Source organism: Musca vetustissima, unplaced genomic scaffold (genome assembly GCF_032173495.1).
Source record: "Musca vetustissima isolate MV318-11 ecotype Yass unplaced genomic scaffold, APGP_CSIRO_Mvet_v1 utg11600, whole genome shotgun sequence".
NCBI classification, from domain to species: domain Eukaryota; kingdom Metazoa; phylum Arthropoda; class Insecta; order Diptera; family Muscidae; genus Musca; species Musca vetustissima.
This window is the reverse complement of record NW_026877872.1, coordinates 91970-105093: the sequence shown is the minus strand read 5'-3', so window position 1 is coordinate 105093 and position 13124 is coordinate 91970. Positions and strand designations below refer to the sequence as shown.

At 32.1% G+C, this 13124-nt stretch overlaps 2 non-coding genes across 2 annotated transcripts; both read right to left on the bottom strand.

Moving 5' to 3' along the window:
- Positions 1–1109: 1109 nt before the first annotated feature.
- Trnaf-gaa (transfer RNA phenylalanine (anticodon GAA)) lies at positions 1110–1182 on the bottom strand. The gene has a single exon. It is a non-coding gene; the product is annotated as a tRNA-Phe (tRNA).
- Positions 1183–12826: 11644 nt separating this feature from the next.
- On the bottom strand, positions 12827–12899 carry Trnaf-gaa (transfer RNA phenylalanine (anticodon GAA)). The gene has a single exon. It is a non-coding gene; the product is annotated as a tRNA-Phe (tRNA).
- Between the last annotated feature and the right edge of the window lie 225 nt (positions 12900–13124).

The window sequence follows — 13124 nt, the reverse complement described above, 5'->3', positions numbered from 1 at the left end:
TGTTATTTGCTTTTCCTCGTTTACGATGGGAAAATTAAATTCTAATGCAATCGATCGTATTGTTTGTTGTTGTTGCTGCTGCTTCAGATCTCAATAGCAATGTAATAAGTCGTGTATTTATTTGTTCAGGGGTTCATATGAGTTTATCAAGGACGATTATCAAAATTGCAATGTGTTGGAATCCTGTTTCTGAGTAATCATTATATACCCCCATTGTCAGGAGGAGTATATACCGAATTTGTCATTCCGATTACAACACCTCAAAATATTCGTAAAATACCACATATATCAATATAAATATATGCAGGACCATGACCAATTGTTTTCTAAGGACATCACGAAGAAAGTCGGAATACACACATATAGACTCTAGATGTGGGCCGATACACTAATACGACATTTTGGTATGGCTTTAAATTTGGCCTTCCGGGTTCTTGCAGATAGCTTCAGGATAGCTGAGGAAATTTTGCAATGAATGGTTTATGTTCTGACATTGTTCCCATGTAAAAGTCTAGCCTATTTTTATGCATCCTGATGGTTCCGACAAATTTCCAGGATATGTTTCTGAAATTGAGTATTCTCAGAGAACAAAACATTTCCTATTAGAAAACAAGTTGAAAAGTGCAAATCGGTGTTACCGACAGATATATATCCCTCAGACTATGGTTTGCGGAGGTCTTCGGAATTATACACAGGTTTTATTATTCGCTTTATATACGGTATATTTTTTATCGAAAAGGTTTCAGATTTAATGTTGATCAAATCGGTTATTCAATTTGTTTACAATTCGATAAAATACTGACCATTTCTGGGGAAGAACTTGATCTAAGATAATAGATTGTGCAAAGTTTGGTTCAAATCGGACAAAACTTTCACCTAATATGAGATTTATAAATATTGAAAAATCTGGAGTGGGACCAATGGAACGGATCTTCGGACTTCATCTACGGTTGGTAAAGGTAATAGGTTGTACAAAGTTTTGTGGGGGAGGTACCTGAAGGAGTGAACCAATAGGAGATATTGTATATTTTCGGGACCATTCATTATCAGGAGAACAGTTTTCTCTTCTCGGAGTCTTTCCGAATTTTCAATATTATATAAATATAATCTGCCGAAACCCGGGATTGAACCGGGGACCTTTAGATCTTCAGTCTAACGCTCTCCCAACTGAGCTATTTCGGCACATGATATAACATTAAGAAAATTAAAATATATTTTTATTCTTATAAGTTTAAATTTATATTAAATTATATATGACATTAGAAAGGCGTGTGTCAAATCTGAACCGATTTCAACAAAAATTAGCGAACGTCATTTTAGATTCCATCCGGTACGATGAGCAAAATTTCGTGTCAATCTAACATACAAATGGTCTTTGGTAAATCATTTACATAAATGCGGACAAAAACATATGATATTTATATCTAATCGATCTGAAAGAACTTAATACACGTCATTCCAGGCACAATTCTGCATCACTGGATTTTCAACAAAAATTGAGACTTTAGTTCACCATCATGAAATCGGACGAAATATAAGCGAGAGCTGTATCTAAATAGAAATCTGCTTACAAAAAGTCAAAACTTGGCTAAGTTCGGCAGGGTCAAATTTTTTATACCTTAAATTTTAAGATGATCATATCCATATAGTGATATATTATTGCTCTAGTATATTCGTTAGCGAATGCGGGAATTATTTATAAAACCATAATGGTACTTATTTCCAAACTACCTCCATATCTCAACGCTACACGCCAATTCTAATCACAACAGATCTACATCTATAATCCTAATTCCAAATTTCAGTATTCCAGCCTTATCGGTTTACATAAGTTAAAATTTTATCAAATTTAGTACCATTTGATACACATCAGTACAAATTTCCGTTCATACCTACATCATGCATCATAATGGAAATCTATTTACCCAATTTCAGGATTGCAGCTCTATTTGTTCACCCTAAATTTAAATTGTACCAAGTTTAATGTAATTTAGTACACACAAGTTTGAATTTCCAATTCTATTCACATATCCAGTCGTACAATCCAATCCTATACCCCATCGGTGATTCTAATTTCAAATTTCAGTATTCCAGCTTCTAGGTTCACGCAAAATTCAAATTGCTCCATATTTAGTACAAATAAGTACGAATTTCCCAAACTATCAACATACCACAATTCTACATTGCAGTAGTAATCTTATCTCCAGCATTTCCGTGTTCCAGCTCTATCGGTTCACCAAAATTAAAATTGTCTCAAAGTTACTACGATTTTGCACTTTTCGTGCACATCAATTTCCAAAACTTCGTACATATCCTAATCCTACTCTCCCACGGTAATGTTAATTTCAAATTTCAGGTTTCCAGCTCCGTCCGTTTCTTCAAATGCAAATTATACAAAATTTATTACAGTTTAGTAATTTTATACTAAAAGTATGAATAAACGCTTTCAAAACCACATTCTTATATCGACCCTACTTTTCAACCATAATTCGAAATTTCAAGTTTTTAGCTCTATTCACATGTTACAAATTTAGTACATTTTAGTACTTTTCGAATACTTATACTTCGAATATCAAAAAATCTTTGCTACAACTGTTCTACACTCCATCAGTGACACTCATTTAAACTTAAAGAGTTCTAGCTCTACCGGTTGCCCAAATACAAATGGTACCACATTTAGTACTTTTTGTGCCATTCTAGTACGAATTTCCTAAAACATAGCATTATCTGACACCTTTGGACCCTCACCCCAAATTTCAAGATTCTAGCTTCAGCATTTTCGTCTGGGCTTTGATGAATTGATAAGTCAGTCAATCAGTCAGTCAATCAGTCTTTTATTAGTATAGATAATAATGAACAGACGGATATACACAGGGACACACAGAACTAAATCGACTCGGTAAGTCGAAATATGACGATTGGTATACTAATAACATTTCGTGGCTTTGAAAAATGCTGGTGCCACAAAAATTTAAATCTTCAAAAAAAAAAACTTGGGCTGGGTCGTCAATACGATACCCTACACAATTACCACGGAACTTATGTTTATTCCCTCTTGCTCTATTAGAGGTCTGAAGCACCTCAACCCTTCACCGTGGGTTGAGTTATGATTTTAGGTTTATAATTGTGGCCTATAGATAGACTCGAAAAAAAAAAACAAAAAAACATTTTCGGTCCACTTCATCCCTAAATTATTATCTGATCCTCACCGAAAATTATAGGCATTATCCTTAACCACAACTGGTAATTGATTACTAAATAATATATGAATACGTAAGCACCTGTAAATATTTATGTGTAATTCCAACATCCGAGTACATACGACAATATAATTGGTATACATTTAAAGATCAACCATTCATCTTGGATATACTATCAACTTCTCGGGTCTATATATCTACTCCTGAAGAGAATACAAATTTTGTAATTTCTTCACACAAAATTCAGGGTCCCTTTAACCCGTTTAATATTGACCTTTCTTTATCAAAGCAGGAATGCATATTCTTTGGCCCGATCCATGTAAAATTTCGCAATGTTTGGGCCATAATTACGGCCTATGGTGCGATCAGAAAAACCGACAAAAATTAGGTATTTGGTCCATTTCATCCCCTAAATATTAACCAATCTTTACCAAAAACTATTGGGGTCTTCATTGGGCCAAACCGTTCCTACATGCAAAATTTCGTGAAGATTGGTCCATAACTGTGGCATGTATCATGTTTACAAATTATAATGAACAGACGGACGGACACACATGTTTAGATCGACTCAGCTAGTCGAGATATGACGATCGGTGTATTCAAAGGGGGGTCTAGGTCCAATATTTTGTGGTGTTACAAACTCTTGGGGCTGCATAAAGCAATAAAACCCTGACATCATAGTTGTGTAGGGAATAACAATAAAGTAAAGATATGGACTTTTATATCTCTGACAGTCTTGGAAAAAAATTGTCTACGAAAATCACCCTTACAGCTCTTGCATTAGTTAAAGAAATATTTTAAAAAAATCCCAATCCATAATAGTACAGCGCGAAGAGTCTAAAAAAATACCGCTTAAAAAATCTACGCATATGGATAGATAGAAAATTTTCAGTTTTCAAAAGCTTTCAAAAATATTATTTAAAAAGTCCGCATTTTCTAAAAATGTAATAAGTTAGAAGAGTTAGAAGAGTTTTTAAAAAAATATATACCGTTTTAAAATCTACGTATATTGCTCCAACAGTCTTTGAAAAAAAACCAGTAAGGAAAGCAGTAAAGTCGGACGGGGCCGACTATATGATACCCTTCACCACTTTGAGTATATTCAACAGATGAATCCTAACAGAAGTCGCATTTTTAAAGGACCAGTAAAATGAAATTGGAACCATAAACACGTCATTCTGCAACCGATACTAAATTATTCATTTGCTCAGATATAGAAGCTATATCTAAATCTGAACCGATTTCAGGAAACTTAACACACATCATTCTAGACCTAATTTGTTACGCTGTGCCAAATTTCGTGCAAATCGAAAGATATATAGGGACTTTGGTGCACCATTTACATTAAATCTGACGAAAGTATATGTGGGAGCTATATATAAATCTGAACCGATTTTCAGGCAACTTTACACACATCATTCTAGACCTAATTAGCTACGCTGTGCCAAATTTCGTGCTTAAATCGACTCAAAAAGTGATTCTATGCATATTCTCAAAAGGAGCCATGGGTCTATCTCGATTATTTTTGCATGTTACAAACATATGCACAAAAACATAATACCCTGTACCAGAACAAATAAAATTTGGTTCAAGAACCTCAAAACCTGGGGGCTACCAGAAAAAATTGACCAATATTTATAATTTATAGTGGAGAGATGTGCTACCTAATAAGAACTCGACGTACTAAATTACAGTCAATTTGGTCGAAAAATCCGATCAGAACCCCCAAAATACCAAAAATTTTGGGGTACCGTTATATGGGTACTACCAGAAAAACTGGACCTATATTTATAATTTTTAGTGGAGTAATTTGGTACCCAATAAGAACCCAATGTACAAAATTTCAGCGAATTCAGTTATAAAACGAGCCCAAAAACCCGAAAATACCGAAAATTGGGGGTGCCATTATATGGGGGCTTTCCGAAAAAATGGACCTTTATTTATAATGTTTGGTAGGGAGATTTGCTACCCAATAAGAACACAAAGTACCAAATTTCAGTGAATTCGGTCGAAAAATGCGATCAAAACCCCCAAAATACCGAAAATTGGGGGTAATCTTATATGGGGGCTATCCGAAAAAATGGACCTTTATTTATAATTTTTGGTAGGGAGATTTGCTACCCAATAAGAACTCAATGTACAAAATTTCAGCGAATTCAGTTAAAAACGCGCTCAAGAACCTCAAAATACCGAAAATTTGGGGGTACCCTTATATGGGGGCTATGCGAAAAAATGGACCGTTATTTATAATTTTTGGTAGGGAGATTTGCTACCCAATAAGAACACAAAGTACCAAATTTCAGCGAATTCGGTCGGAAAATGCGATCAAAACCCCCAAAATACCGAAAATTGGGGGTAATCTTATATGGGGGCTATCCGAAAAAATGGACCTTTATTTATAATTTTTGATAGAGAGATTTGCTACCCAATAAGAACTCAAAGTACCAAATTTCAGCGAATTCAGTTAAAAAACGCGCTCAAGAACCTCAAAATACCGAAAATTTTGGGGTACCCTTATATGGGAGCTATGCCTAAACGTGGACCGATTTTTTCCAATTTCAATAGGGTTCGTCCTTGGGGCAATTAAGTGACCTGTGCCAAATTTCATCCAAATCGGATCATAAATGCGACCTGTACTTTGTTAACAAAAATACATGGACGGACGGACAGACGGACGGACAGACGGACATGCATAAATCGACTCAGAAAGTGATTCTATGCATATTCTCAAAAGGAACCATGGGTCTATCTCGATTATTTTTGCCTGTTACAAACATATGCACAAAGACATAATACCCTGTACCACAGTGTGGTGAAGGGTATAAAAACATTTTAATAATCCTAGATAATGTCTCTAATGGTATTGGAAAAAATATTGAGTTTTTATTTATTTTTACAATTATAAAAATTTATTGTCAGAATACTGCGACACACTCTAGTATATTCCCATAGACAACTAATACTCTTGCCCATTTTCTGTACATCAAACTGTGATGTATGTGTGTGATTGCTTGTTTCTTGTGTGGGCAGAACTTTCACTACCAAATAAGAAAACATACCGCACACATACACACAAATGCCATCAGCAGCTAACCACCAAAATGAAACTAAATCCAATCCAAATAATAAAAAGACAATTGTGATTTTTTTTTTAAGATTTTTTCATATATTTTTTTGATGTTTGGGTTTTTTGTTTTTGGGGGTGTATTTTTCTGTTTGTTGTTTTTAACTTTAATATTTATATATAAATAAGATTTTTTTCTACAAACTAATTAATATAGATATGTACGTATAGGTATAGATAGAAATTATAAGAAAATTAAAAAAAATACAATTTTTTCGTTTGAGAAACAATACAAAAAAACTAAAATATAAAATTAAATTATATAAATAAATGTTTACATAGGGTCTTTTTGATAAAATTGAAATGAAAAACTAAAAAATATGTAGGGGAAAGATATAAAAAAACAAATAAAAATTGTTTTTATGGTTTTGTTTTTTTTTTAATATAATATAATACAGGTGTGATATATATGTATGTAACATAATATTTATGTGGCGGAATTTTTTTTTGTATGTTTAGGAAAATTAAACAAAAAAATGTTTTATAAAAAAATTATATAAAATAAAAATTGGCTCACACTAATATGACACTTAATGTAATACATTATTTCTGTAGTTGTAGTAGTTGGTTGTTGTTTTGGAGTATAAAAGAAAAATAAATAAATATTTATTTTTTTGGATTTTGCATATTTTTGTATATGTCTGTCTGATATAAATAAATATTTACTTATTTTTGTTTTTTGATGAAAAGTTTTTTTTATGTAAAAAAATAATAAATAGGAAAATTTTTGTAAGAGTTTTTTTTTTTGTCTAAATAGGAAAACAAGAAGTTTAATAGTTTTTGTTCATTCGAAACATTTAAAAAAATAGTAACATTTTTGTTGTTTGATTTTTTTGAGTTTGTTTTTGTTTTTTAAATAAATTATAATTTGTTTTTTTTTAACATTAAAAACTAACAAAAATAAATTATAATCAGTACATTTTTCAAATGAATTTTTCTTTTTTAGGTTTTTTTTTTTGTTTATACTTCTTCCCCATCATGGTGGGGATATTTTCTTCTACGCCGACAACTGGAAGTCTCCTCACGGCCCCGTACTTGCAACCATAAAGGCCGCCTTAAAAACTTGTTCATGCCAAGCATTATGGATACATTAATTATTTTTTGTTAACAGAAAAAATTGTTTGTTTTGTTGTTGTAGTTGTTGTTAGAAAATAAGGCAATTATGGTAGTTTTTATTTTGTTTTCTGTGGAAAACAAAACAATTTCCTAGGAAAAACTATTTGCCATCACAATCAATACTGACCGGTAGGATCAAGCTGTGTATGATGGTGACAATTACTTTTGCTGATACTGCTGCTGCTGCTCACACAACCTTCATGGCCGTCATGTGAAGCGGAGGAGCTACGTGGCCTCAAATAAGTGCCAGTGGGATCTAAGATTGGTTGGCTAATCATTTTGTTAGGTTTTATTTTAATGGGGAGGAGGGAGGAGATATCAGAAGAAAATAATTTTATAATTCAAAAAAATTAATTTTTGGTTAACAAAATTTTTAGAAAAAATTTGTTACAATTTTGAAGAAAAAATTGTAAAAAAATTTAGAGAAATTTTTTAAAAAAATTTAAGAATTAAAAAATTCTTTAATAAGTACCAGTGGGGTCCAAAGCGAAATCCATTTTGAAACTCAAATTTAAAATCAACAAAAAAGAAAAATTTTAAATATTACAAATATGTTGGTTAACAAAAGTTATTGGAATTTTCCCTTTAAATAATTAGGATTTTTTTGAAAAATATAAAACTAATTTCAAAAAATTAATATTGACCAGTAGGATCCAAGATAGCCATTTTGTCTAATAAAATTTTAACAAAAATTACCAAAAAAGAAAAAAAAATAAAATCTTTAAAAATAGTTATTGGTGATGTTGATGTTTTTGTTGTTGCCACTTAAAACAGCTGATTGATTTGCAGGAATTTCTGTTGTTGTCGTTTGGAGTTATAAACGTGCTCTCTCTCTCTGTTTTTATTGCTCACCACTCTCTTTTGATGAATGCTGCTAACAGTTGTTGTTCGATGATTTCTTCTTGAATTTTTTGGGGGGAATCAGCTCCTCACACTCTTAATACTGACCAGTAGGATCCAAATAGCCAGCCATTGTTGTAGTTGTTGTTAAACAAAATTTTCAAAACAATTTTATTTTTCAAAAACTTTTTTAAAAGTCTTTTTTTTGTTATTTTTCAAACACTTGGGGTTTATTCGTTTTGCTTTTGATTTTCTCAAAGTCTTTGAACTTTATTTAAATGGTTCTTTTTCTTCTTCTTCTTTAGGGTTTTGGTAAAGTTTTGTTGTTGATGCTTTTTAAAGTCTTTTGCTTTTTGATGGTAGTTCTTTTGTTTAAGATTTTTGTTAATTTTTTCAAGTCACTTAACAACCAGGAATTTTTAAACTGGTGTTTTTTTCAAAATTTCAGTTTATAGATTTTCAAAAAAATATTCTTTTTTATATAAGATTTTTTATTAAAAACCGTACACGAAATATTTGTTTAAATAAATATTTTTTTAATGAATTTTTTTTCTTTCGTAATTTAACGATTTTATTTCAATTTGAATTGTGTGTTTTGTTTTTTCGATCTTTACTCTTTGAGTGTTGATGATGTTGTGTACTGATTTCGTTTGCACCATGAGTTTAAATATCTGTGAGAGTTCGAACAGTGCTCATTTGGTCGTCGTGAGTAACATGAGTAAACGAGAGCAACAATTTGCTAGCCATTGGTTGGATGTGTGAGTGAAGAAAAAACCTATAGGCAGGTGTTTTCTTCCAAGGGGCAAATTTTTTTCTCTTCAGCATTTAGTGTGTGCGTGTGGTGCGGTGCGGTGTTCTCTTAAATCTGACACACAGATACTATTCGCCTCAGTGTGTGTGCGTGTGAAAGAAAAAGAGCGAATATATACTCTTTCTCTTTTAGTTTTTGTATTTCATATGACCACCTCGATCATGGCTCACACAATGAGATTTTTTGAATTTTCAAGAGACCGGTATAATTATTCATTCAAACAAAAATCAGCTGTTTCAAGCCGTATCTTTGAGTTATTTGGTTTGTGTGTGTATGTGTTTGATAGATAGTTTGTTGTATTTGTATCTTACGATCATATGTTTGAAAAAAAATAATCATCGTTGCTGCTCAAACAAATTCTACCTGTTTTATATTTTTTGTTCGTCGTCATCAACATTAGTTGTGTGTTGTGTTGGTTCTGCCTTCTAATTGGTGCTTTATTGGCTGTCTTTAATAATTTATTATAGGTTCGGTTGTGTTGCTATCATCCCAATTCGTTAATTTTATCCTTTACTCGTATCAGGATGTCTGAGTAGTTTGTTGTGTTGACCTATAAGATTTGTTCTTTGAATTGCAGATGGATTCTTTTATGGCTGTGTGGGTTTTACATTCAAGCTAAGCTCCTCCTACACATGGTGGTTAGAAATGTTAAATTAAAGTAGGGAATCTTAGCATGTTTCTTAGACGATTGCTGTTTTTTAAGAATGAAAGAAGACTTGGTATATAAAAAAAGTAATTACTTGATTTAATTTTTGTGAATGAAATACATTTTGTAAGCATGTTATAAATCATGCAAGAATGATAAATATTAACAAACAACATGTTGATGTTTGTTTCATCCGTCAAATAAATCGCTTAATTAAAACCGATTTTTTCTCCCGCGAATTATCGTTATTAACGTGTTACAACTGTGGAAAATGATGACGAAAACACGCGAATTTTGATTTATTGTTTTTGAAGACCCTAACTGAAACCTTATGGGCGAAATTTTTGTAGAATATTTGGGCAAAAATGTCCATGCAGTATTGCTGAACTCGACATAGAAGGAGGAAATGTTTCACATTTTTTCATTTGATTTGACTGAAGGCATGTCATCTTAAAATTAACGATCAATAGATGTGAACAAAGATATAAAGCTTTTTCTTCATGAATTGTGGAGTCTTGATATAACTCAAAAACTTGACCGATGAAAATACTTCTCCAAAAAAGATATTCTACACAGACTCTCCTAACTGACAATTTTCGAACAAAACACTTTATTTCGAGAACGATTGAACTGAGCTATTTCAAAATCATTATATTGTAGTGTAGTAGTTATGGATTCGAAATCAAAGCAGGTAATATATATGAGTGGTTTAGATCAATATTCTTTTTTTCTGATGACAAAATTATTTTGTATTATTTTTCTATTGCGTGATGAAAAGTGTATGTAAATAAACAATTAAGTAGCTACTTTTATCTCGATGTATAAACATTTTGCAGGCGACATTAAAGATTTTGCAAAATATAGAGGATTTTAATCGAGATGTACCTCATCACTTCTCGTACGTCCGAATAAATTCGCAATAATTTATTATTTTTTTTACAAAATTATTTAAATAAATTGTTCGTAAAGCAATACGAACTTTGCCGAAACAGCTTGTTATATTATAAAATTGATAATAAAATATTGTTTCAAAATTCTTAAACTATCTTAAATTAAAAATAATAGTAGTTTTGAAAAATTGGTCGATCGAACTGGCTGTAATTTAGCATGTTGGGTTCTTTCTTGTAAACCAAATCTTGCAGCCAAAAATTATCAATATTGGTTTAAGTTTTTAGTTTGCCCCATATAACGGTACCAAAAATGTTCGGTATTTTGGGTTTTTGGGGGCGTTTTTCAACCGAATTAGCTGTAATGTAATACTTTCGTATTCGCATTTCGTAACCAATCTCTCTATCAAATGTTACTAATATTACTCCCCTTTCGGGTATAATCCACATATAGCACCTTCTTATTTGTATTAAAATAGTTCACACATATGCTGCGCGTGTTGGTGGTCAAATATATTCTGAACTCAAAATTGTCACGATTGACACGATTTTTCCACTTCCAGTCATGTATTGTAATGATAGTATCTTCTGAGGGTATAGAGATACAGAACGAAAAGGTTAGGTTCGAAAATTAGCTATGTCGGTACATATTTAGGCATAGCCCCTGATTTTCGGCATACTTAATTTTTAGCGTGAAGTCAGTCTTGATTTAGATTAGGCGGCAAGTCTTTGTTTGTAAGAGAGGGGGGCAAGGGGAATAGAAATGAAAAAAAAAAAATTGCTCGTACCGACAATTTTCTGGCAATTCGTTTTGTGTATTTCGTATTTGTTGACGTTTTATATGTATTTAAATGTGAAAAAACAACAAATAGAAACATATTTTGGAAACCGAATTGCCTTGTATAGACGCATGAAGCAAGTTCAAAAGAGAACGACAAGAATTGCCGCAAGTAAACTCGCCTAATCTAAATCAAGACTAAGGTATCGAAATATTAAACTTCAATGTCAGGCTCTATTATGTACTACTTGGGTCTATATTTTGTGATAATAATGATACTTCTCGATATTCGTTCCAAATATTCCTACCGGAGGTAATCAATAATGGTACTATTTCAGATATAGTCTCATATGAATTTGACTACCGTAGGTTATCAATATAGTAGGTTATCAGTATAGTACAACAACCGTAGGTTATCAGTGTAGTACAAGTTTTAGGGGTTTCAAAGTGGCTGCAATGTACTATTTAATTCTCCAAGATATTAGTGTAAAACATTGTTTGCAAAGGATCACTTATTTTAAATATCCCCTATATAAAGATCCCCCTTTTTTGATTTCATCGCAGATTTTAGCTACACTTTCCAAACTTGTTCGCAGTAGTATAGTTCCACGTGGGCTTTAACATTAATTTCAATTAACTGTCAATATAATTATGGTTATAATTATTTAATATGAACCTACAGTTTCTCATGGATATTTCATTAAAATTTAAGAGAAAATATCAACGACTCCGATCAGAATTAAGCGCAAGAGTGCTTTTCAAACTTTAAACGGGAGTTTCTTGTTTTTTACGATTGATATCGTATGAACAGGGATAAATCCAATCAGTGAAGGTCTTCTCTATTTTCCAGCTTGGCTTTTGACCGAAAATCATAAGTCTGTAATTTTGCATACCAAATCCAGATATGTAATATTTCTAATTGCATTGGAATTATGATATTCAGATATTCCTGTGATCGTAAAAAGAACTTTTCTTTAATTACAAAAAAACAACAGCAGCAACACTTTGTCAAATTACAAAGTTACAAATCTTTAACATAATGTATGCTCATTTGCCAGACGGTTAAAACTCGTCGACATTTGAAATCGAGAATGGGTGGGTCCTCTTAATGTTCAAAATTTCATTAATTTCTAAGGGGGTTTCCCATTTTTAGTAAAGATGTCAAAGCCGTTTATATTTGAAGTTTGGTGAGTGACCGCTCTCTTGTGTCTTTTACCTCAAAAGATGCCATTGATTGAACACTTTAAATAGCATAATAATGTATTACTGGTGAAATGTTTGATTTCTTTAACATTTATAATTCTTGCGGGGTGACGGCGGAAATGCCCGTATAATAATACCTAGAATTAAACAAATGGTCAGATTTTCATCTTTTGTGATATGATCCTTATCTTATAATACACAATCTTATACAAAATAATATTTGCCGAAACCCGGGATTGAACCGGGGACCTTTAGATCTTCAGTCTAACGCTCTCCCAACTGAGCTATTTCGGCTTATACTTATTAATGTATTTTTCAAAAAACAGGGGCCTCAGAAATATATGAGCATGCAAATGCAACATGGATGTCACGACCCTACAAATTTGAAATATTTACTTCACAACGAAATCTCATGTGGATGTAGATAGGAAAGTCAAAATTGGGGTCTATTAAATTCTTCGTTCCTTCATAAAAACCCCAAAACTAGAAGTAGTATTACTTGAGCCTTACGGATTATAA